The 24,626-nt window shown below is 41.1% G+C and overlaps 1 protein-coding gene across 13 annotated transcripts in view; it reads left to right on the top strand.

Annotated features, from left to right (window-relative positions):
* Nucleotides 1–7,770: 7,770 nt before the first annotated feature.
* The window catches only part of PLCB4 (phospholipase C beta 4), a 214,531-nt gene continuing 197,675 nt past the window's right edge, over nucleotides 7,771–24,626 (top strand). For 10 of the 13 annotated variants that reach the window (XM_089519296.1, XM_089519297.1, XM_089519294.1 and 7 more), the window contains exon 1: nucleotides 7,771–7,949. The gene's annotated coding sequence lies outside the window, so the exon portion shown is untranslated. The remainder of the gene's footprint in view (nucleotides 7,950–24,626) is intronic. The other 3 variants (XM_089519302.1, XM_089519300.1, XM_089519301.1) reach the window with 1 other exon arrangement.

The raw sequence follows: 24,626 nt of genomic DNA, 5'->3' as shown, positions 1-24,626 counted from the left end.
TAAAATTTCTCAGCAGAATAGCATGACCTTTCGGCCATACAATAACCCCTTCTGAATGAAGCCAGCCAATTTTCAGATAGGAGTCTCTGTTAAGTGACTGTCTTTAAATTTTTCTTTATAAGTCAGGCTGGATTGGAGTAAAGGCCTAGCTAGTCCAAAATTCTGTTCACACAGTAACCAATCAGTTGTCCATGGAAAGTTGAAAAAGAAGGCATTGGTGTAACAGCACTCTTCTGCTTGTGTTGCCCTACAACTCATATCAGAGGCATACTGCATCTGCTATGAAAAGCAGTGTGGTGTAGTGGTAAGCGTGTTGTGCTAGGACTCTGGAAGACCAGGGATCACCTTTGTCCATCCATAGAAATGCACAGCATGACTTGGGAAGTCACACTCTCTCAGCTTAAGTGGAAGGCAGTGGCAAACCTCTCTTGAATCAATCATGACAAGAAAACGTAATAACAGGGCCCCCATATTGACTCTATCAAGAGTTGACCTGAAGTTACATAACTTCAAGAAAAACAATTCTGATATGAGAGGTGCTATGTAGTAATCCTGACTAGCAGGCATTGGTAGCTGCAACCTACTTTGAATTGTCCATGTTGTCCACTATCTCAATATCCCTGTGATTATGAATTCCACAGATTTATCTTCATATCATATGAAATAGTACTTTAATGGTCCTAAATCTTCCATCATTTAGTTTCAGTGGATGGTCCAGTGTGCTAGTATTATAAGGGAAGAAAACCTTTTACTTTTTACCCAATTTCTCCATACCATGCATAATTTTATACACAGCTGCCAGGTCTTCCCCAAATGCATCTTTTCCCCTAAGTGAAATGGTTCCAACTATTGTCATCTTTCCTCACAAGAGAGTTGTAGCTTTTCTTATGCAGAAAATTGTCTTTTCTAGGCAAAACAACCACATGTGAATTTTGCACAGAATAAATCCCCAATTAGATAATTGTCTACACAGAAAATATTTTTCCTTAGAAGTATTATTTTCTGTGCTGAAAATGCTGTTTTCTAGGCAAATGATGGCAAAATAAATCCTGAACTGCAAAAATTCCTATCAGTCCAGGATCCTTGTTGCCCAAGTTTCTCAACATTTTAAAATCTGTTTTAACCATTTATTGAATATTTTCTAATAGTCTTTCCATACCTAATAAGTACTGCCCCTTCTTTAATATTTTCCCATCCATTAGTGTAAATCAATAATTTATAGATGTTACTATTGTCTCATGTATTTGTGCAAAGGTGGCACAGTATTGGAAAATTTTTAGAACTCCTTTTTAGAATCATAGTATCACTGAGTTGGAAGAGACCACAAGGGCCACCCATTTGCACATCATGAAATTCTTCTCTTATGTAAAAAGCAGTTGCAAATTGGTTTGACATTTTCATCAGACTATCCACAGCAATGCCAAGATCTTTCTTTTTGCAACTTTGGCCAGGGGAGTGCATGAACGCATATGTGCAGTTGAAGTTTTTGTTTGTCAGTATGCATCACTTTCCATTTGTTTATAGCCATTTGACATAAGAGAAGTTCAGCTTGGCTGAATCAAAAAGATATAGGAAAGAATGAAGAACAATGGTTTCCCATAGTGGAGTTTTGCAGAAAAAGATGGCAGCAATAAAGCAAGTAACTTGTTGAAATAAGTGTAAGATATTGGACATTTAAATTAGAGTTGGGGGAATCTTTTGTTATCTTTAGAAAGTAAAGGCAAAAATGATAAATAGCTTGACAAAATAGAAGGGACTTAATGTCAAGAGAACATAGGGAAATATTGTTTTCGATATTTCATGTATAGTAAGGTAATGATTCCAAGAATTAGGAATATATTTTGTATAATGATTTCAATAAGATTTCAGTATGCTTGTAAAGCTATATAATAACAGTAAGACAGAATCATTTTTCCTTGCGATTTTATGGACAAGTTGGGATGTTATGTCAGCTGCCATTAATAATGCATCAGTTGGTAGGAAAGACCTAGCATTCTTTGTTGTGTGTGAAGCAGGGCTGTGTTGTATGTTTCCCCTAACAGTCATATAGTTATTCCCAAGTATTACCATAGCACATTTCATACTTCTAAAGCCTCCAGAGTCTATGCTCCATCTCTTTCGGACATTGGGGTCCATTTCACTCATTTCATTTCAGAACCTTGAGTTGACATATTGTTTGACTGCTTTTTGAAATCCTGTAAATGGCTGTGGAAATTTGATTGAAGTGCAGGGTGCTGGTTTCTATAATTTAGAAATTAATACATTATGGTGCACATTTGGTTTGATGCTGCCCCTGAATACAGTTCTCACGTGTATGCTTTAGTCAACCCCCCACTTTTGTTCTTTAGTTTTCAACATCATTTGCATTCTAATCCTTGAGTTTGTTAGGTATGAGTCAAAATAGGAAAACAGCATAAGACTTTATAAACAGCTAAACAGTTCTCTGTTTGGCCTCCGTTTCTTAGTAACTAATAGTAACTACCACTATGGATAGGTAAGGATTCAATGTCTAGTTATGGCAGCTGTGACAAGTTTTGTCTAGTTTTCCTTTAACATGTGTGGCTAACAAGTCTCATTCATTTCAGTGATCATTCATCTAGGTTGGAGTTAATGGGGATGTTAATATTTGACTATTTTGTCTTCACAGGTGAGGATGGATAATGTCTATAGTTGCTGTGGGGAAAAAATATCTGTGCACTTCTCAGCCAGTATCATTCACATCCTAAAGTGTTTGGAGAAATTATTCTGCATGCAAATACATGCAGTTTTTTTGCATAAGGGCTTGTGCTTAAAAACACCCCAATTTCCAGACATCCCTGTACGTTCTTTTGTGTGCAAGACCACTGTTTTCTATGCAAAACCTAGCAATCTGGTAGAACAAAATAGTTGCACCACAAAAAGCTTGTACAGAATATTGCAAAGCAAAGCCATGTAGCTATTCCCCCCAGAAGACTGTTCCCCCCCCCCCCCACAAGTTTCTGATTTGTTAAAGATTTTTGCTTTGAAACACTGCTGGCTTTTGCATAGAAAACAGCAATCGTGCAAAAAAAAACCAAAAAAAAAAAAACCAAACCCACAAATAAACAATATTATTTATGCAAAAACTCACAATTCTCATACAACAAAATGTGTATTCCTGCATAGAATAATTTTTTCAATACATTTCTGGATGTGCAAATACTGAGTAAAAACAGCACAAAATTGTCATCACTGTATCATTTTTCCTAACTAGTTTTCTTGAGTATCAGGAAACCAATTTTTCAGTCAGTGAATATTCTTTTCATCCTTACTGGAGTAAGATCTGGACAGTAGAATCACTAGGGGGTGCAAGATTATTATTATTATTATTATTATTATGCTTTATTTATATAGCGCTGTAGATTTGCACAGCACTGTACATACAAACAATAAAATAGATGAGAGTAAACCTGCCCATGGCGTACAATCTAAGAAATAATGGCATAATACATATAAATAATACATAATAATACAGGAAAGGGTTCAATAAAACAGGCAACAAATTAAAAGGTGTGTGGACTGTACTACGTGACACCTTAAGTTTGTTCCTCAAACATGTGCATTTGAGCAGAAAAGAGTCACCCATAAATAAATAAATAAATAAATACTGTATAATTTTAATCTTGCTAGTTGTTTTATGTCACAACTATTACCATTCAGTGATGTGCAGGAATTAAGATTAACGGGTAATATTAGTACAAATAAAAAACACAACTAAGGAGTCTATATGGTGTGGTATGGGAGAAGGCCAATGACGGGGTGACACCATAAGTTACCACACTGGGTGATGTCAACCCTAGTGACGCCATTGGATCTGGACTGAGCCCATCAGGAACAGCCCAAGGCATTTTGATTCCTAGGGTGGGACAGCACCAAGGAGAAGGGGCATCATACTCAGAGCCAAGCAAGTCATTTCAGTGCATGAGACACAAAGTCCAACAACTACCTCTTCTCATCATTGGCTGATTGGCAGTAAAAATACAGTTTGCTTCTTTTTCATGAACCAAAATCTGCTGCCTGAGGAAGCTGCCTCCCTCTACCTAATGGCAAGGCTGAACTAGGGAAATATCAAAGTGTGCAACCAAAAAACAGATTGCTTCTCATAGGAAACATTCAGCTCGCGACTGTAAACATGCACTGAACAGTTGCACTCATTCTCAAGCTATTAGCAAGTACAGTATGGAACAGACGTTTTCCATCTGAAGTCTTAATTAAGCAAAACGTGTTCTTTTTTCCCTCACCCAATTTGTATTGAAAATAGATTTGCGGAACAGTTAAAATGCACGTAGGTGCTTTTGTATCTGTAGTGGTAATGAGCGCAGAGCTGTTTGTGCATATTGCCAACTGTGCTCTACATGCCCCAGGACAGTAGAGGTGCAAAGAAGATTTGAAGATGATACTTAAAGATGATTCAACAGTTGACACAGATATTTCACACCTATAGGGGCAAAGGGAAATTTACCAGATAAAGCATCCAATTAATTTTCATGCACGCACACACAAGATCCAAAACAACTATTTGACACACAACTTCTCTCTTGAGAGTTACGGTGAATTTCCCCACAATGTGCCACTGGTTTATTCTGTCCTGTTCCCCCACAAACTAGTGGTTCTCAGACTTTTTATTCTTGTGACTCCCTTTACATCTATGCATGGACATCCCCCCTTCCCAGCTCAACATAATATATGAATACAAATATTTTGTTTGTTTAGTGTGCATATTTTCATTTGCACATTTATATATATTCATGAATGTACATGAAAATATCAGGCCCTGCCAGAGGCCATGATCCCATAAGTTTCCCTGATCTCTTTCTCCTTCTCCCTCAGGCAGAGGCAGCTACTCTAAGCATTCTCCTTGCCTTGCTCTCCTCCTCCAGGACAGAAAAAGTTTGGGGAGAAGAATGGTGGGGTGTATTTTTCTCAAGTCTCGAGCCTTCCTTGAGTAACTCTTGTGTCCCACTTTGGGGGTTCTGTCCCACCATTTGAGATCTACTGCAAATGGTTGCTATAAGGAAAAATGGTATAGTCGGCCATTCTTATACACGGATTTTTAATACATGGAATCAAGCATCCACAGTTTGAAAATGTTCCCAAAAATATAAATTTCAAATATCAAACCTTGATTTTCCATTTTTTATAAGGGACACCATTTTGCAATGTCATATTTAATGAGAGTTCAGCATACAGAGTTTTTGTTATAGATGGGGGATCTTGGAACCAAACCCCAGCATATAACAAGGGTCCACTGTATAATGGCTTGAGCATTGGACTGGGACACTAGAAGACCAAGGTTTGATTCCTTGCTCAGCCATAGAAACCCACTGGGTGGCCTTGGAGAAGGCACACTCTCTGCCTCACAGGATGGCCATGGCAAACCCCTTCTGAAGAAACTTGCCAAAGAAACTCTATGACAGGTTTGCTTTAGGGTTGAAATGACTTGAAGGCACACACACAAAAAACAAGCAAACAGTTGGGAATAAGTCCCATTAAACTCATTGGGCCTGACATCTGAGAAGAGCAGCACAAGGTTTCACAGCAACTATCCTTTTCCCAATCTGGGGGACAGCCTAATATTGGTATGCGGCCTCCAGGCAGTGCCCATTTCCTGGCATACCCCTGTGCCCACAGGATGACCAAAGGTCCTCTTTTTCCAGGACCTATCTCCATGTCATGCTTTTGTCCAGGTGGAATTCCCAAATGCCCTCCATTTTGAGCATGCCTAGAAAGCATGAATAAATATTTCTATGAGCGTTTTGAGTTTTTCCTTGGTCAGGTCTTCTGTTTCTCTTGAATGTCTTGTAGTGCCTTGACCTCCTTTGCCATTAGGACATCTGGCCACAGTTGCAAGAATCTGCCCTCCAGTCCAGTGCTGCCTGTATTGCATGGGAAACATCATCATGATCATGATCATGATCCAGATCCCAGTCTTCAGCCTCCGCACTTGCCAAGGCACTGCTTGAGAGCTAAGAGATGGGAAGAGAGAGGGAGGAAGCTGGTGTATGGCTCTTTCTCATGATGAAGTGAAGCTTGCTAGATGCACTGTGTGTGAAATTTGAGCTTTTCTTTGGTCAGGTCCTCCATTTGTTTTGAATGTCCTCTGTTTTGCCTCCTTGGTGGCGAGGACATCTGGGTGCCCACCCAACCCCCTCCATAGTCACCCTGTTGCAATAATCTGCCCTCCAGTCCAACGTGACCTGTATTCAGGGTGACCAGGAGGACGAGGCACCACAGACTGGGTGTCCTGGGGTTTCTACTGGGTTTCTACCTTCTGCCCAGGAGGGATTCCAAAAGGTCCTCCATTTGGAGCCTGACATAAGAAGCACACATTTACATTTATAGTATTTTGAGCTTTTTTGAGTCATTTCCAAATTTATTGCAATTAGTATTATTTTTTTAAAGCGTTTTTGTCTGTGAGCCACCTAGAGACCCTTCTGGGAGAAAGGTGGCATACAAGTTAATTAATTAAATCATGTCCTCCATTTTTGTTTTGAAGGTCCTCCATTTGGCCTGCTCCTCCTTGGGGGTGAGGACACATCTGGTCCCCCTGGCCACCAAATAGAGGACCTTCCAGACCAAAAGAAAAGAAAAAAGGAGGACATGGCCGAAACGAAAGCTCAAAACACTCCCATAGAAATATAAAAATCCAGGCTTCAAATAGAGGACCTTCTGAGATTCCTCCTGGACAGAAGGTGGAAAGGGGGGGCATGCTCTGGAAAAGGAGGAGGGTGATCTCTGGTCACCCTGCTTTTATTTCATGGGAAATGGAATAATATTTATTATTATTATTATTATATTCTTCTTGTTGCTGTATGTCTTCATGTCATTTCTAACTTATGGCAACCCCGAGGCGACCCTATCATGGGGTTTCTTGGCAAGATTAGTTCATTGCCATTGCCTTCTTCCTCTGAGGCTGAGAGAGTGTGACTTGCCCAAGGTCACCCAGTGGGTTTCATGCAGCGTGACCAGGCATATCCTCCTTTTCCAGGACATGTCCTCGATTTCCACCATCTGTCCATGAGGGAATTCAAAAGGTCCTCCATTTGGAGCAGGACAAAGAAGCAACCATTTATCCCAGTGTGTTGGGCTTTGATTTGGTCGTGTCGTCCTCCGTTTTTTCTGGCATGTCCTCCCTTCTGGTGGTGCCTTGTCCTCTCCTTGGCGGTGAGGACACAGCTGGTCTCTGCTCTCCAGAGTCCAGAACTCAAAAGCACTAGGCTCTCAATAATAATAACAACAACAGCAACCTGAATCCAGATCCCATCCTTCAGGCTCTGCACTGCTTGGGAGCTGAGTATGTTTAACCTGGAGAAGAGACAGTTAAGAGGTGATATGATAGTCCTGTTTAAATATTTGAAGAAAGTGTGATTGGGGCCAACACGGTGTGAACCATGCTTTATCATGGGGGGAAGGGATCGGCAGTTATTATCCTGTGACAATGGTGCCATCGTGATTAAGATTTTCACACATGTGGCAATTGACAGTGTCCTTATCCAGGGAATGGCCAGCAACAAATCAAAGTCTCATCAGGGAGAAATCGCAGCGCCTTTGAGACTCACTGAAAGGAAAGACATTGGCAGCAGGAGCTTTCCTAGGCTTCAGCAACAAATCATTGGTGGGAGGCGATGTCTTTTTTCATTTCTTTCCTCGCCTCCTTCCTTCTTTGCGGCTGGCCCTGGCCTTGGCACCTCCAGCGGGCATCTGCCAATGAGGAAGCCCAGCTGAAGGCTGCCTGGGAAGCAGGAGGGGCAGAGCAGGAGGAGGAGGAGGAGGAGGAGGGGAAAATGCAATAAAGAGGTTGGGGAAATCCACCCTCCTCCTCCTCCCTCTCTCTGCCGGAGCATCCTGGGCAAAGAGAACAGCTGGTGGAGGGCGGCTGGTGCTTGCCTCTCTGGAGCACTGCTCTTCCAGCATCGGAGGCAGCATCTCAGGTAAGAGCCCTGGGGGGCATCTTTAGGGAAGGAGGGAGGCAGCGCTAAGAAAGGCTCCTCTTCTTCCAAGCCGAGGGCTCCTTCTTCCTCCTGGCTGGCCAGGCCCGTCCTCCTTTTCCCGGACCCATCCTCCATTCCCTCCTCTTCCTCTTGCCCAAGAGGGGATGTCCTCCATGGGGAGCATCATTCAGAAGGGGGGATTCTCTCCCTAATTGGAGGGTTTGGAGCTTTGATTTTTATTATCCCTCCCTTTTTGGTGGTGTTCCTCCTCACCCTCTTTGGCTGGGATGCCCTCCATCGGGGGGGGGGGAAGGACCCCTCTGGTCCCCCCAAAGAGATGCCCCCCCTTTGGAGATCCTGGCTTTCTTAGGTCTAGCCTTTATTCTCCATGACTCCTCTCTATCTGGCCTCCTTCTCCTGGCCCTGATCTCCCTTCTCCTTTCCCTGCCCTGCTTGGCCCTGGATCCCTCCCTGGGAAGGAGACCCACAGACTGAGAGAGGGAGAGGGGATCAGGATCCTGCCTTGCTCTCCTTCGGCCCAGGCGCTTCCCTGGCATTTGCAGCAGCAGCAGTAGCCCCCTTCACCTTGCCTTTGTTCGCAGCTCATGCAGACACAGCCTTCCCCTCCGCCACTCTGGAAGGAAAACAAAGCCAGGAGGGAGGAGGAGGAGGAGAGCAGGGGGCAGTTCCCAGCCCAGGAAAGAGCCTGCTTGGGCTCCTCCAACCTGGCCCTGTTCTGATTAATACTACTGTTCATATTCCTCCTCCTCCTCCTCCACATCATCACCACCACCGCCACCCTACTTCTTCCTCCTTCTCTACCTTCTTTTCCCTTTTCCACCACCATTATTTCTTCCTCCTCCTCCTCCACCGGTTCCTTCTCTTCTTGTTCTTCTTCCTCCACAACTACCACCACAACTACTACTACTTCCTCCTCCTCCACCACCACCTCTTCTTCTTGTTCTTCTCCTTCTTCTTCTTCTTCCACCACCACCACCACCACCACTATTTCTTCCTACTCCAACAACTCCTCTTCCTCTCCTTCTTATTCTTCTCCTTCTTTTTCTTCCTCTATCACAACTACCACCAGAATACTCCTCCCTCCACCACCACTCCTTCCTCCTCCACCACCACCTCCTCTTCCTCTTGGTCTCCTCCTTCCCCCTCTTCCTCCTCCACCACCACTGCTTCCTCCTCTCCTCCTCCTCCTCCCACCTCCACCACCTCATCTTCCTCTTGTTCTTCTCCTTCTTCCACCACCACCACCTCCTCCTCCTCTTCATCATCTTCCTCTTCCACCCCCCCTCTCCTCTCCTTCATCTTCTTCCTCCTCCACCTGCTCCTCCTCTTTGTTTTCTTCTACACTAACCTTCACGCTCCACAAAAACACAGAGATACCTTCATGGGACCATCCAAGACACACAATGTATATTTGTTGTTCTTGTGTGTGTGCCTTCAGGTTGTGTCCAACTTATGGCCTCCCTTATCATGAGGCTTTTCTTGGCAAGTTTTGTTCAGAGTGGGTTTGCCATGGCCATCCTCTGAAGCTGAGAGAGTGTGACTTGCCCAAGGTCCCCAGTGGGTCTACGTGGCTGAGCATGGATTCAAACCCTCGTCTCCAGTGTAGCCAGCCCAGAGTGTAGCCCAGTACACCATACTAGCTTATTACTATTACTATTTGAAAAGGTAAAGGAAGTGTCCCTTGACATGAATGTCTAGTCGTAACCAACTGTAGGGGATGGTACTCATCTCCATTATTAAGCTGAAGAGCCAGTGTTATTAAAATCGACTCCAGTGGCCATGTGAGCAGCATGACTGCACCGAACGTTGTTTACCTTCCTACCAAAGTAGTACCTATTTATCTACTTGCATTTGCATGCTTTCGAACTGCTAGGTTGGAAGAAGCTGGGATTAGTGATGGGAACTCACCCCATCGTGCGGCACTTGGGCCTCAAACTACTAACTGTCTGATGTTACAATTGTCAGAATTGGCATCTAACCCACCACATCCCAAGATAAAACTATTTACTATTCTATTATTATTATTATTGTTATTGTTACTACTAGTACCACTATTGTACACCAACATCCACAGTCTACAAAAACAGCAATACATTTAGGCAGCCAAGCTAAAGGCAAAAAATACATTTGTTGTTGTTGTGCTCCTTCAAATTGATTCCAAATTATGGCAGCCCTATCATGGGAGCTTTCGTGGCAAATTTCTGTAGAGGAGTTTGGCCATGGTCATTCTCTGAGGCTGAGAGAGAATGACTTGACCAAGGTCACCCAGTGCGTTTCATGGTTTCATGGCTCAGCAGGGGTTTGAACCCTGGTGTCTAGAGTCATAGGCCAATACTGAAACCCTACAACATGCTGGCTCTCACAAAAGATATAGTATAACTGTTTAGTGGATTTGAGATGTTATTGTACTTTGCAATATAGTCAACACGGCTTCCCTTGGATGCTGATGCTAATGCTGTGCATGCCACCCTTTTCTGCATGTGTATCTATCCGGATTTGATGCCTGCCCCATCTGCAGGAAATGTTTCTCTGGTTTTGAGGCTAACTTTCCTTTGGGGGTCTTGAGCCTCCTATGAGGCAAAGGGCTGGCTTTGATTGCTCTTGAGATGGAGACTCAGTGGTACTTTCCCTTCCCCCTGTGTCTGAGAAGACTTGGGTTAGGTGTGAGGAGAACTGCATTCAGACTCCCAAGTAGCCTGTGTTTGTGGTCCTCTCTTACCTACCAGGTGATCTCTCCATAGCCTGTGTCTGAACAGTTCTGGGGTGAGAGGTGGGCTTACCTTTATTTGATATTCCCAGATAATCGTAAACATGACTGCCTCATCTCAGAAGAAGGAAACACCCCCCCCCCCACCACCACCACCATCTTTTGCTGCTGTTCTTTCTCTCCTCCTTTTCTCCTCCCACATCTCCCTTGGTGGTGGTGATGGTGGTATGCCTTCAAGTCATTTCTGACTTATGGCAACCCTAAGGCCACGCTATCCTGGGGTTTTCTGGGCAAGATTAGTTCACAGGAAGTTTGCCATTGCTTCCCTCTGAGGCAGTAAGAGTGTGACTTGCTCAAGGTCAAGTGGGTTTCATGGCTGAGTCGTAATTGAACTCAGATCTCCAAAGTTGCAGTCCAACACTCAAACCCCTACACCATGCTGGCTCTCACACCTCCCCTTACTGTACCTGAAGTAATACTTCAGGCACAAAGAATAATTGTTGCCCAAAGGAGTCCAAAGTCTCAAACAGAGAGGGGTTTGGGCTGTAGTAACAATATTGTTGTTGTTGTTGTGCACCTTCAAGTAGTTTCCAACTTAAGGCAACCCTAAGGAGATCCCATAATGGGGTTTTCTTAGCAAGTTTTGTTCAGAGGTTTGCCATTGCCTTCCCATGAAGCTGAGAGTGTGTGACTTGCCCAAGATTACCCAGTGGGTTTCATGACCTAGCAGAGAATCCAACACTAAAGGTGATGTTATTTAGTTAGTTAGTTTATACCCCACCTTTCTCTCAAGGCAGCTTTCAACATACACCATCACAGTGGTGAGGAATACAAAAGAAAACATGAAATTAGCTGTTGCCGCTGTTCTCAGCTGAGACAATGAGGCAGAGACCAGTGTTTCCCAAGCTATCAGATGTGTGGCACCAGCACTAATTTTTCCTCCAATGTACCAGGGACCAGTACCATATTGGTGCACATTGGCTACAGTTTTCCCATTCTATCTTTATGGTCTTTACCAGGGCCAGCAGCCAATAGCTTGTGGGTTGGCAACAGTCCCTGGACCACCACTTTGAGTAGCTCTGGAATAATTATTCACTTAACTGTTTATATTCTGCCTTGTGGCATCTTCCCATATATGTGTCTGTTTGTGTGTGTGTGTGTGTGCGTGTGTTTGTGTATGACAGAGAGAGAAAGACTAACGGTGAACCCAATAAAAGTAATTGTTTATCTCTCTGTACTTTCTGGGAATAAACTCTTATTCTTTTGTGTGGCAGAAGTATGGCAGAATACTGGTGGTATGGCACTACTTCCCTCCAGGGATGTGTGCTTCACATCTGTTTGGTAGCATACTTGCAGCCACTGCTTCTGGAAGTCCTGCAGCCTTGCAGGAGCCAGGAAAAGAGAAAAAAGGATGATTTAACCACAGATCATGTTTCAGTTAAGAGCCTGAGGGTGTTCTAACCCCAAACTTATGCATGAAGATAAGTTTTTGTTGTTTGTGGCACGAATATCAATGTTGGAAAAACATATCATTTGTGCAGCGTGACGCAAGGCTTTGCTGTGTGGCTAGCATATGAGTCAGGAATCTGGTGCATGAATTTATGACAATTGCAGGAGATATCTGGGGAGCACAAAGAAGAGCAGTGAGCGAAGCAGTCCTCATTTGGAGGCAAGTACTATTTGACATCTGTAGGAGATAACCATGTTTGCAGTTGAGGTATATATTTGTGCCACATGTGCAGGTGGTGTGAGGCGGTGCATTAAAAACGGTCACATTGGGAGAGTTTTGGATTAAATGGCCAAAATACTGTACTCATAACAAAATCAAACATGGCTAAATGGAACATCCAGTGTTCCGTGAGTATTCTTTGACAGTGCGGCTGTGTAACTTTGCCAATTGTGGGCTGTTATTTATGCCAAAAAAGTAGAGGTCTAAAACTGCATAAATGCAACAGATAGCATCATCATGCTAGTTATGTAACTATTTTGAAGTAAGTTATTTTGAAGTAGTCTACTGAAAATGATCTTGCACAATGCATTGTTTTATTTGTAAGTTGCCTTTGAATCTAACCAGTGAGTAAAGAGTGATTTGTTTGGTTTTTGGCATCTCAAAAGAACCAGCTGACGTGTTGGCATTTAATAATGTGATGCTTTGCAGGTAGGATTCAGTTTGCATCTAAAATGAATAGCTGCCACGTAACAGCAGGAAGAAATACAATAAGGCTTTGTTGTACTATTTATATTTTTAAAAGTGTTTGTTTATTTTAAAATTATACAGTATTCTGCTGGGGAAAAAAATAGGGAAGACCTAGGCCAGAACTGAAGTGAACTTAATTTGTGGGCTTTCATGCACCTCACTCAGTGTTGGATTGTGGTCTTCTTCTTTGCCTACAAATCAGAGAGCTCCAGTAAAAACTGGAGCTGCGCTAGCAACTGTCAAAACAATTTTCAAACCTTCCTTGATCATTGGGTATAGATTCATATCTGCTTGCATAACAATGTGCTTTGCTTTACAGCTGCACTCCCACGCACAGGGACTTTGTGCTAAAACACAGGTTTTCTCCCTCTTTTTTTTTTAATGAACCCCAAAATATGTAAGTCATAACCTATAATCCAAACAGTTGGCTCTGTGGTACATGGAAAGAAAATCTCTTCAGGTGCAAGAAGAAGAAACTGACTGTGGTCTCTCTCCTCAAATGCAGCAGATCTCTGCCTCATTGTGAATTTTAGTGAAACCTCTCAATTTAGTGAATGGTAGTATTTTATGGTTTTTATTCTTCTCCAAATGAACCCTGTAGTCTTTTCCTTAAGTTTAGTTCTGTTTTTATTTTTTTAAAATATAGCTGTATTGTTCCAATATTTTTTGGCAGTCATTTGGACTTGGAGCTCTGCTGGGAGCCTGTCAAATCAATTTGCCTCCTACCATGAGGGGAAAAAAAGAAAGAGTTCCTTGTTTAAAGTAACTTAAGTACTTGATTCTTTGTAAGGTGGGGACGTGGACTGGTGCTGTTTATATAGACCTGCTTGTTTGGGCTTGAGTAACTTAGGTGCTTTTACAGTTTTGTGGCTTGCTTACAATATTAGCCTGTCTACCCAGGATAGAATATGTTGACATTTCATAATTTTGAAGAAGGAAGTGTCCACATAAAGGCAATACATTTATTAAACCCAGTGAAAAGCATTGCAATATAGTAGGCTTTTGTCTTTCTTAAAACTTTTAATCAGAGGTGGTATTAAACAAAGCTGGTGTGAGTGTACAGAGCAAAGAAAAAAGCTGGGAGCAATGTTGGTCAGCCCCAGAGTTGAGGAAGACTTGTGTAATTGCTCCCCAGGATGGTAATCTTATGCTAATTTACTTGGGAGAAAGCTCCATTTAAGTCAGTAGCACTTATTTTTGAATATAGACATTTATCAGTTTGCAGCAAGTCTGCCGTCCATAACATTTTAAAAGTATCTTTTCTGAGCCACCTATGGTCCCATTTAGGACAAAGGTGGCATATAAATAAAGTAAAATAATAATAATAATAATGAGAATGGGACTTTTGCCATCCTAACTGAGGTAGCCTTTCAAAGGATGAGATGTTATAAGCTGTACCCTAGCCGTTTGAAGGCTAAAAGAAGAAGAAGCAAAAATGGACATTTCCCCCATTTGGGAAGAATATGAAATCAATTCGTTATTCAATTTGAATCCAAGTTATGTTTACAATGCTCTGGTCCCTTGGGAAGGAGGGAACAAATATATAGAGCATTGTGATCATCTTTATCTTAGCATAGATGATGTTAGTTTTTCATATGCTATCAGAATTTTATGTTTGTTCTTTGTCTCCCAAGGGACCAGCAGGTTCTTAGTGAGGCTTGGTCCATAACTGTAATTATTAGAACTAATGTTTCTCCAGATGGAAGAACATCCATTTTTGCTTCCCCAACCCATATCCCTGAATATATTTTTACAATATGTCTTCCACTTTGTGCCAATGAAGCCCAGGCTGGCTGTGGCTTTCCAGAGGGTCTTTTCACCTGCTGCTCCAAAAGTGTGGAATGACCTGCCGGAAGAGATTTGTCACATTACTACTCTAGACGCCTTCAAAATGGCTGTCAAGAAGACGCATCTCTTCCAGCAGGCCTTCCCAGATTGTCCTCCCTATCTTAAACTGTCTCTCTTCAACTGGCCTTTTTAACTATTTTAAATTGTATTTTTGGTGGGATTGATGGGGTTTTTTTTTTTTTTTTTGCTTTTACTATGTATTTTATTGTATTAATTGTATTTCTGCAACCCACCTCGATCCGTAGGGAGAGGTGGGATATAAATACATTGTTGTTGTTGTGAGATGGTCCAGTTAGGTTTGCAGATCTTGCCAAGATGGTGTCAAATGGTACCCTTGTTGGGAACAACAACTGCACCTCTGCCAGCTTTGTGCTCCCCTCATTTCATCTTCTATACTGCCTGATATCTTGCTGCATATTTTGAACCTTTGATTTTGGTGCCCACAGGTTTTGATAAATCCCTTCAACAACTAGAGTGTGATCTGCAATCAGGACCTGCTCTGTGTGCACCCTTTGCAGCAGATTAGAATGGGAGTAACTAGGACCAGGGCCAGATTTGGAATGCTTTGCCCATTCGAGTGAGGAAGTGTTCTTCTCTGTTCCCGTTTTGCAAGGGCTGCAGCACTTCTTGGTTCAGCTGATTTCTTTCTTTCTTTTGGCACGCTGTTGCTTTTAGCAATTTAGCGATTGTTCTGGTAGGTTAGTAAATGTATTCCCTGTTTCATTTTAACTGGATTTTTGTTTGGTTTGGTTCCTTTTGGAAAAGTGGCCCAGAAGGAGGTTTTTAAAAGAACAGAAAAAGAAAAGACCTGCAACAAAAATCTGCAGTTTCCAGGTCTTCTCTGTAGATTCTACATGCTCTTTTCGATTGTCCATACTCCTGGCTTTTGTGTTGTTCCCACCCCCAAATTAGTTTTTTTGCCCATTGACCTTGCTCAGTCCTCACCACCCCTTTTCATTTTTCCATACGAACTTTGGTACTTTCCACTCAAGTTTGCTTATGCCACCCTCCTGCACCTGGTTAGTGCTGCTTTGGCTGCATATACACTAGCAGTTGGAGAATTGAGATCATTAGGATCTCATGCAAGTGGGACCAGTAAAATGCTGAAACATGGAGTACTCTTGTTTAGAATACTCCACTCCATTTCACCTAGGGTCGATTTTTTTATTACTATTTATTATTTCTCCTCCCAAAGTCAATCAGCATTCTCTGGTTACTGAACATATTTAACTGTTCTTCATTGGACAGTTTTTGTAGAGCTACCACCTTGGTATTTTTCTAAAGATTTCTTGAATGACATTAGTGTTTCCCAAGTCTGTTCATGTGCGTTGTTGGTTCTGTTTTGATTACATAACGTACTTGGAGAATTGAAATTGCTGTTAGCTTATATTGATCCTGATTTGGGGTCAATTCATTTGTGGAAATGAATATAGTGAATCTTTACACAAATAAATATTATGCATCCTTATATGTAAATCATGGATGCAAGTATGAGAAAATGTGAACTTTTTCTCCTTGTCTGCAAGGACAGGCAAGATACAGGCATACCTCAGTTAACACAACCTCTGACAAAGAAGCTCCTTTTTACAAAGACTTTTTATGTCCACCAAGCCTCCCTTTTCTTCTTCCTCTTCTGCTTAGCTGATGTTGTATGTCAGTCTGCATTGTGCAGTGCATTCACTACTTTTTGCAAATTGCACTACTACGGTATTCTGTAAAGAGGACTACATTGTGCTAGTGTAGTGTTACTTGGCTGGTGGATATTCATACAATGCTGAGACAATATACATATAGGATCTTGGCAGTTGTGTAGGCACACACATCTTTGTCTTCCAGTAGAGGGAACTGGTGGTGGTAGTAGTGATGAAGCAGAGGTATCAGAGCTCCTCTTCCAGCATGTGTGTGTCTATTTTGAGAGTTTGGCATGGCTACTACACAGTATCTTATGGCTCTCCCTGCCAAGACAGACCCATACCATTCCAGCATCCTCTTCCTAAAAATGGTGAAACAAGATTTGCTCCAGACATTTTTATAGGCATACTGGTGTATCTCTTGCAGTGGATACATATCAACCTGCTAAACTCTTTGTTTTTCACATACAATACTCCATCCCTAATTCCCAAACTGTGTTTAAGAGATTAGAAACAAGACAGAGAAATGCATGCTCTTCCCCCCTCCCCCCCCCCACACAGTGCTGGATTTATGAACTGACTAAGGATGTGTCTATACTGTATAAATAATACTGTTTGACAGCAGTTTACCATGGCTCCATCCTACAGAATCTTGGGATTTGTAGCTTTGATGGCACCGGCACTCTTTGGCAGAGAAAGCTAAGGATCTTCTAAAATTACAAATCCCAGGATTCCATAGGACTGAACTATCTAAAAGTGGTGTCAAACTACATTATTTCCACTGTGTAGATGCACCCTAAGTAAGCTAGTTAAATTCTGTAGATTCTGAGGGCCTCTAATTTTTTTTTTCAGACAAACAAAATTATGATGCTTGCTCGCTCATTATGAATAAGTTAAATAGCCCCACACTCATAGTATTTGGAGAGATTAGTTTTATTATTAGCAAATAAAAACCACCCCACTCATTATTAACAAATAAAATCACCCATACGCATGTGATTACTGTAGTTAATATTTAGCAAGCCCACTTCATTTTTAGACACACAACACCTCTCCCCTCATTATTAACAAATAAAATATTCCACTCATAGTTGCTTAATTATTGTAAAATATATTTATATATAAATGAACTAAAATTGACTTTAATAAACATAATATACACTATGTTATTGAGTACTGATTGCCCAATTAGTGAGTATTGAGCCTATTGAATGGCAGATGGGATACTCACTATCACTGAGTTTACTTCCTTTCCCCCTTGACTATAATGCATTTAGTGATTTTCTGCAATATTATCATGCTGCAATATTAGTTACATAAAAATCATCCTGGAAGTCACACTCAAAAAGGGCATAAAGGCACCTGCAAGTTGTATTTATGGCCACTCTGGATTAGGGCCTCACCATATCTTAATCAACTCAGTCCTCCTTCCCCTATTTCCCCCACCCCCCACCCCCAACACCTTTCTTTCTTCTGGCCTTAACAGTGGTTGGGGCAAGTCTTATGAATGTTAATTCTATCTGACCATGGTTTATTCTCAGACTTAAAGAAATCGTAGCTGGTGTGGCTTTGATTTTATTAGGTTGGATGGCTGCTTTACAGTTTGGATTAAAATGTGGTTTTTACTTTGCCAATGACTTAGAGGCTGTACAGACAGCCCCTTTCCTTGTCAGATTGGGGCTGCAGCAACCACACGCTGCGGCCCCGATCTGGCTATTGTGCCACAGAAAGGGTGCGTTAGTTGCTGCTGTGGTGACTTTTTGCCATTTCTTCAGCACAATGGATGCAAGTGCTGCACCAAAGACACACCATGATGCCACCCACTGTGGGTCAGGCAGGCAGCATGGGGCAGTATCTGGGTGGCCATCGTATGGACGCCACATCCCCACTCCACCCCAAGGCCACCTTTTTATGCTGGTTTGTTGAGGCCCTTAGAAGCCACCAGCTGCTACTAAGGAAACCTCTTCAGTGGTGACAGGCACCATGGAATTATGTCTGAGGATATTTTGCTTGTTCCAGACTGAGCAACGTAGAGTACATATCTGTGATTTGGTGCAAAATTTAGAATAGGGAGGGGGAATGGCTGCAATATGCTGGAAGAAGGCACTATGCACTGGAACATATTGTTACAGGTTCCAGTTGTTTAGCAGTTTTCTACTTCTAGCTTTCTTCCAGTTTTAACTACTCCTTGAGAATAGAGCAAAAGCTATGCTGGTTCAATACTGGAAACACTGGTCATTTATGTGTCTTTCCCAGCCTGTGAGATTTTTCTGCACATGTGTGGTATGAGTACACAATATGAGAACAGAGATACCCAGTGTAAATGGTCTGGAGCATGAGTAGACTGCTGTCTTCTCCAGTCAGTATCACTGTAGACAGATCTGTAGCATTTGCATTGACAGAGATTAATGTCAAAGTGTCAGTAAGCTGCATGGCTACCAAAATCTGTTAAAACGTCTTGAAAGCAGAGTGGTGACATTTGAATTTTCCTTCTTCTTGTTATCATGGCCACAGCAACAGAATTTAAAATAATTTCCCCACCGAGTGTTTAGATGAGTCAGATGGCTTATGGGTAGGTGAAAGAATGCTAATATCTTGGCAAAAATGGAAAGGCTAAAAAGGAGATGGTCCCTATGACTATCATAGTGCAGCAATAAAAATATCAGGGTCTCCAATATAAAAAGGAAGTTCCGGTATGGACATTTTGGTTTGTTACTATGTTCACTGCAGCAATTAAACATTTTGAGGAGAAAGAACAAAGAAAATCTAAGATGCTGTGTGCTTAAAAATATGTTATAATGTTCACGAAAGTTTGTTAACAATATTTGGCATTCAGATAATCTTTCCTTCTGTTTCCATTGCTCAGACTGTAAGAGCTGTTACTTACAAAGCCATACCAGTACACAAGATGGAAGGTATCAGCCTATTCTGGAAACCCTGAGGTTTGCAGATGAGTCAGATGGCCTATGGGTGGGTGAAAGGATGCTTTTACAGAAATATATTTCAATGGGAAGGTTTAAAAGCGGACGAAGTCCCTGTGATTATCACAGTATGATGGTGAAAATATCAATCCTACCCAATATGAAAAATAACATTCTCAATACGGACACCTTGGTTTATTTCAAAAGTGCAATGTAATATTACATTTTCAGCTTCCGTATGTGTTAAGACAAGTTTATACTGACAACTATTTCCTTTGTTTTGTTTTGTTTTTGTCCTTTTTGGAAATTTTACTACTTGTTCCAGAGCAGATAAGTGAGATCTGCACAGGGGTGTCACTAGGGGAGTACAGGGAGTGTGGGCAGCACCCAGGTGACACCCCAAGGGAAGGGTGACACTATACTACTTCTCTCCAAATTTTGCAGAAACAGGCTGTGGTATTTGCTACATCTCTTTAAAACTCTGGAGATGCTGTGAGTGGGGTAAGGATCAGTGGGAAGAGAAAGGAGAGGCTTCAGGTTTTTAATTTTAATTCTAAACAAATAAAATAGAATATTTTAAAATTTTCTTTGAAAACATCTCATCTTACCAGACTTTCACTTTAACTGTATGAAACTATGTACATATAAATACGTTTAGGCTGTGTGCATGATATTGCAATTTAAAGACATAATTTTAATTTTGCTAGTTGTGTATGTCACAAGTTGCCATTATGTTCAGTAGTATATGGGAATTATGATTTATGAGTAACATTAGTACAAAAAACTGCTAAGGATTTTGTATGCTATGGTACGGGAAGAAGTTGAGGGGAGGGTGACACAATGAATTCCTGCACGGGGTAATGCCAACCCTAGTGACACCACTGGACCTGCAACAAAATGTTGCCTGCAGTGCTCCTAGTCAGAGTGCTATGAAATGTTTTGGAATATTCCATTCTGGCTCTTCACTGGCTTTTGATCACCCCTGCAGGCAGCCAGCCATTTTGCATCTCCTCTCTCCTGCCACTTAGGTTTCATTCTCCCTTTCCTGATGTTTTGCATTGGGTGGCTCCTCATGTCTGCAGATAAACTCCTTGTGCAGAAATGCAGATCAGCAGCCACTGAGAACAAATCTCTATCTGGGGGACTGTCTAGTTCACATTCAAATTAAAGATAAAGAACCACAAGAAGATGAGAGAGATGTCTTTGCATTGTTTTCCTTTGCTTCATTATTTAGATCCTTTGTTGCATGTCCTCAAGTTTTACCCTTGACTTATCCAAGGGTCATATCAAAATCCATAATTTTGCCCCCAATACCTGCCTTTGACTCATACATGAAGTCGACTTATAGTCGAGTATAAACGGTACATATGTTAGATGCAGCATTTGCTTCTCTGTATCCTGACACAAAATGTATTTTAATTGATTGGATAATTTGAATAAAAAGAGCATAAATATCCCCGAGTTATTATTATATCCATAAACATATTATTTGCTTGGTTGTTAATGTGTTTAGGTTTTATATGTTATGGTATATATTTCACTTTTTCACAGCTTTTCAATTTCTCACCATGCCCCTTCAATTCAGAAAAGTGCTTCCCCACGGCTTCAAAATGTTATGAACATGTAACACTCCCTATTCACGAATGCATAGCAGATTGGCAGGAGTTTGGCTTTCACCAAATGGCTTCTTGCTGGCAACTCGATCTTCTCAGCATGTTCTCCACTGAATCACAGTGTAACTCTTCAAAGGCTGTGTTTGTTTGTTTGTTTTAAATTGCCAGGATTGGTTAATGAAAATAAAAATGCACAATAGCCAAGAGTGTTTTTGTTATGGTTGTAATTGAAGTCAGGAAATATAATAAAAATATGTTAAGCAATGGCTGCCAAAGGATGCTGTTCCAATGGCGTTCTCTAACTATTGAGTCCATTTGCAATGTATGTTCAGTATTCTCATCAAATGTGTATGTAATAGGTAATGGGGGAGGGATGTCTTGGAGAGGTTGGAACTTGGTTATGATATACTGTATTATGTGATATTAAACCCCACACATAATGTTTCTAAACACCATGTAGCAAAAATTATTTTAATATATTTTTTCTTTACACTTTAAAAACGTGCACGCACACACATTTAGATATACTGTCAGCCCTCTGTATCCATGGATTTTTTTATCCACCAATTCAAGCATCCATGATTTGAAAATATTTTTAAAATATATAAATTCAGAAGAGTAAAGCTTGATTTTGCCATTTTATTTAGGGAACACCATCTTACTATGCCATTGTAAATAATGGCACTTGGGCATCCATGGATTTTGGTACCCACAGGGGTCCTGGAACCAAACAGCAGTGGACATCAAGGGCCTACTCTACAGCACTCTATTCCAATGAATGAAAATCATGTGCTTTAAAATGTTCCTAAGTAATCTCCCCCCCCTTTTTTTTGGGGGGGGTTTGGGGTGGGCAGGGAATAATTCAATCCATTACAGGTCCTGTCTCTTCTAAATTAATTTTGCAAGGTGCTTTAGGGTTCTGTCAGTATCTTTCAGACTGATTAATTCACAGAAAAGAATGTGAACAGAAGTACTTGTTTCCCATAGGGAATGAAATGCCAAGTTCCCTTGCTCTGCACGTTTTGCATTCTCCTGAGAATCTTATACCCTAAAGAATTCATTGTGGTAGTCCTCAGGGATTTGCATATATTAATGACTAGAATCTCTGTTATATAAAACACATGGCTACAATTAGTCATGATGTTTTCATTCACTTTATTAGTGGTCATAAAGATAAAGCATGCAAATGGTTCCAGGATTGTGTCCCAAGAATAAATTCAAAACTAATGGGAATATAAAGATAGTAAGCAGAGAGAATGGGGTATAAATGTAACCCATATGGATACTTGGTAGGTGCATTTTGCTCCATGTCTAGATGATAACTCAGTTCAGATGTCATTGTATTGGGATACAACCACAGATTTGAATTCAAACCACATTTTCAGCTTGCAGACACACAGACAAGAAAGTGGTGTCTTAAGACGTAAGGCTTAAGAGCATGAAAAGCTACTTTTTGGGACTAAACCTGGCAGAATACTACAGCTCATATGTCCAGTGGCTGTGCTAAGAGGGGATTTTGGGAGCTGTCGTTCAAAAAGATACTCTCCCAGGCTTTGGCTTACCCTTGCTTATCTACTTTCATTTCTCATCAGTTTAGCAGGTCAGTTCCTAACCATAGTGTTGTTGAGGTCTTAAGTCTGATTAGGATATATAAATACAATGAGTCTGGGTTAGGCATGGGGAACCTATATGAAAGTGGGGGGGGGGGGGGACCACAAATAATAAAAAACTATTTAAAAGCCTGAAAGAATACCTCTCGAGAGGTGTTTTAATAGACCTGAGCCTACTTCCTCCAATGCATCAAGTCTATGAAAGCTCATGCTACCAACTACTATCTTTCAATTAGTCTCAAAGGGGCTGCAAGATCCTTTTGCACGCTGTTTGGTTGGATGTCTGGAGAGACCCAAGACAGTATCTGTAAGAGAATCATGTACCTTTAAATATTCCTGATCCATGAATGAAACGTGGTAGCTTTGTTTGAGAAAAGGCTCTAGGTTCTAGTTCAAGCCATTTGGGTTTGCAGAGTGGACTGCAGTTGTGTTCCAAGTCAGTGCATGATCCATTTGTTTGCTAGAGAAATAGGCAGACAATCTGATGGTTGTCCCTAATCCATTTGTTTACGGAATCAGGCAACAGACAGCTGGGAAATCCTGCCCTCCTCCCTCTCCCCTCCCTGCTCTCTATGTATGTATGTGTATGTATGGCGTATTGGCGTTAGTCCATAGCAATCCTGGCATGGCATTATAAATGAATCATTGTTTTGACTGTTTGAACAAAGTTTAAATTTTAATCCACTTCCTGGATTTTTAAAACATACCAAAAGAGGGGAAAGAATGATACTGGCTTAATGTTTTCTTCCTTCACCTTACTATCCACTTGTCTGTCTTTATAAAGCCTTTTGAAAATTTTGTGGATGGTTTTTTATTTAAGGACCTGAAAGTAATAATATTAATGATGCAAAGAGAATAAGGTCGGATTCCAATCATAATCACATCTGGAGCAGATCTGTTGAATCAATGGGATTTACATAAGTGACTCACTGGTCAATAATTGATTCAGTGGATGTATTCTTGTCGGGATGATCAACAGGATTCAGATCTACATAATCCAGAAAGGAATAGGTTGCCATGAAATGACAGAACAGACAGTTTTGACTCGTGGCCAATGTATTGTTGAATGTGCCCATAATGTTCCTAGAGCAAGAGCTGATAGTGGCTTGTCAGACCAGTTTTTCTTCAGGAGATGAGAAGGAACTGTTCATGTTATTTGGCTGATAGGGCTTCAGTATTGAGTCAGCTGCAAGGTAATAATAAAATATATACAACAAAACAGATTATATTTATGATACTTGCTCATGTAAATTATATAATTCCCCCCTCCTTCTTTTATGTAGAAAAGAAGGGTGCAAATCTGTGTGTATGATAAGAGGATCATGAATCTGGTGTTAAAAGATTATTGTTTGGCTCCAAATGGTCAAACCTGGCAATGTCACCAAACTAGATGTATCTGTAGCCTATCCCATTGCTTCAAAAATGCTGTAAAGATTTTGGGTTGCAGACTGGGTGGTGGTGGAATTGGTGTCACAATGCACATATATGCACATATGCATTCCTACTAACCCTCCCCAAAAAACTGGCTGCCTCAAAATGATCTACTTGTGCTTTAAAAAACTTTTGGAGCCAGGTCTCTATGTGCTTTGCATTTTGTCTAGATGCTAGTTTAAGGGATTTTTGTAGAGGTAATTTTTTTAAATGGTTTAAAAACAAATACCACTGGTTTTTAATCAAACCCCCCCCCCAAAAAAAAACAACACAAGTTTTTCAGGTTGCTGAAGAACTAATGATCACCATTCTCACTACCTGACAGCATTTGACTCTAATACTGAAAGTTGGATAATCTTGTGCTTTGCACCTTTAAACTCTTCTGTTACTACACAGATGCATGGCACCATTAATGGCAGAGCTTCTGCTTTGGCCATAAATAACTGTTAGTATCCTTGAAGAGCTGTGGACTAGACAATTTATATAAGACGAGTAAAAAAGAAACATTACTTGGTGCCCACAAAATCTTTTATAAGAAAGTAATTAACAATTGGTTAGAATGCAATAGGAAATGGAAAGTAGCGTCCTCTCTTATCCCTGAAGGCCAGTGGTTTTTAATTATTGTTGTCTTTATTTATGTTAATTGTCTGGGGATGTTTTGGAAATAATTGATCTCCTGAATATTTGAGGAGCATTCT

The sequence above is a fragment of the Sceloporus occidentalis genome, unplaced genomic scaffold (assembly GCF_023333645.1).
Source record: "Sceloporus occidentalis isolate IW3139 unplaced genomic scaffold, rSceOcc1.0.p SCAF_4, whole genome shotgun sequence".
NCBI lineage: Eukaryota > Metazoa > Chordata > Lepidosauria > Squamata > Phrynosomatidae > Sceloporus > Sceloporus occidentalis.
Note: the sequence above shows the minus strand (reverse complement) of the source record. Positions and strands in the feature narration are given on the sequence as shown.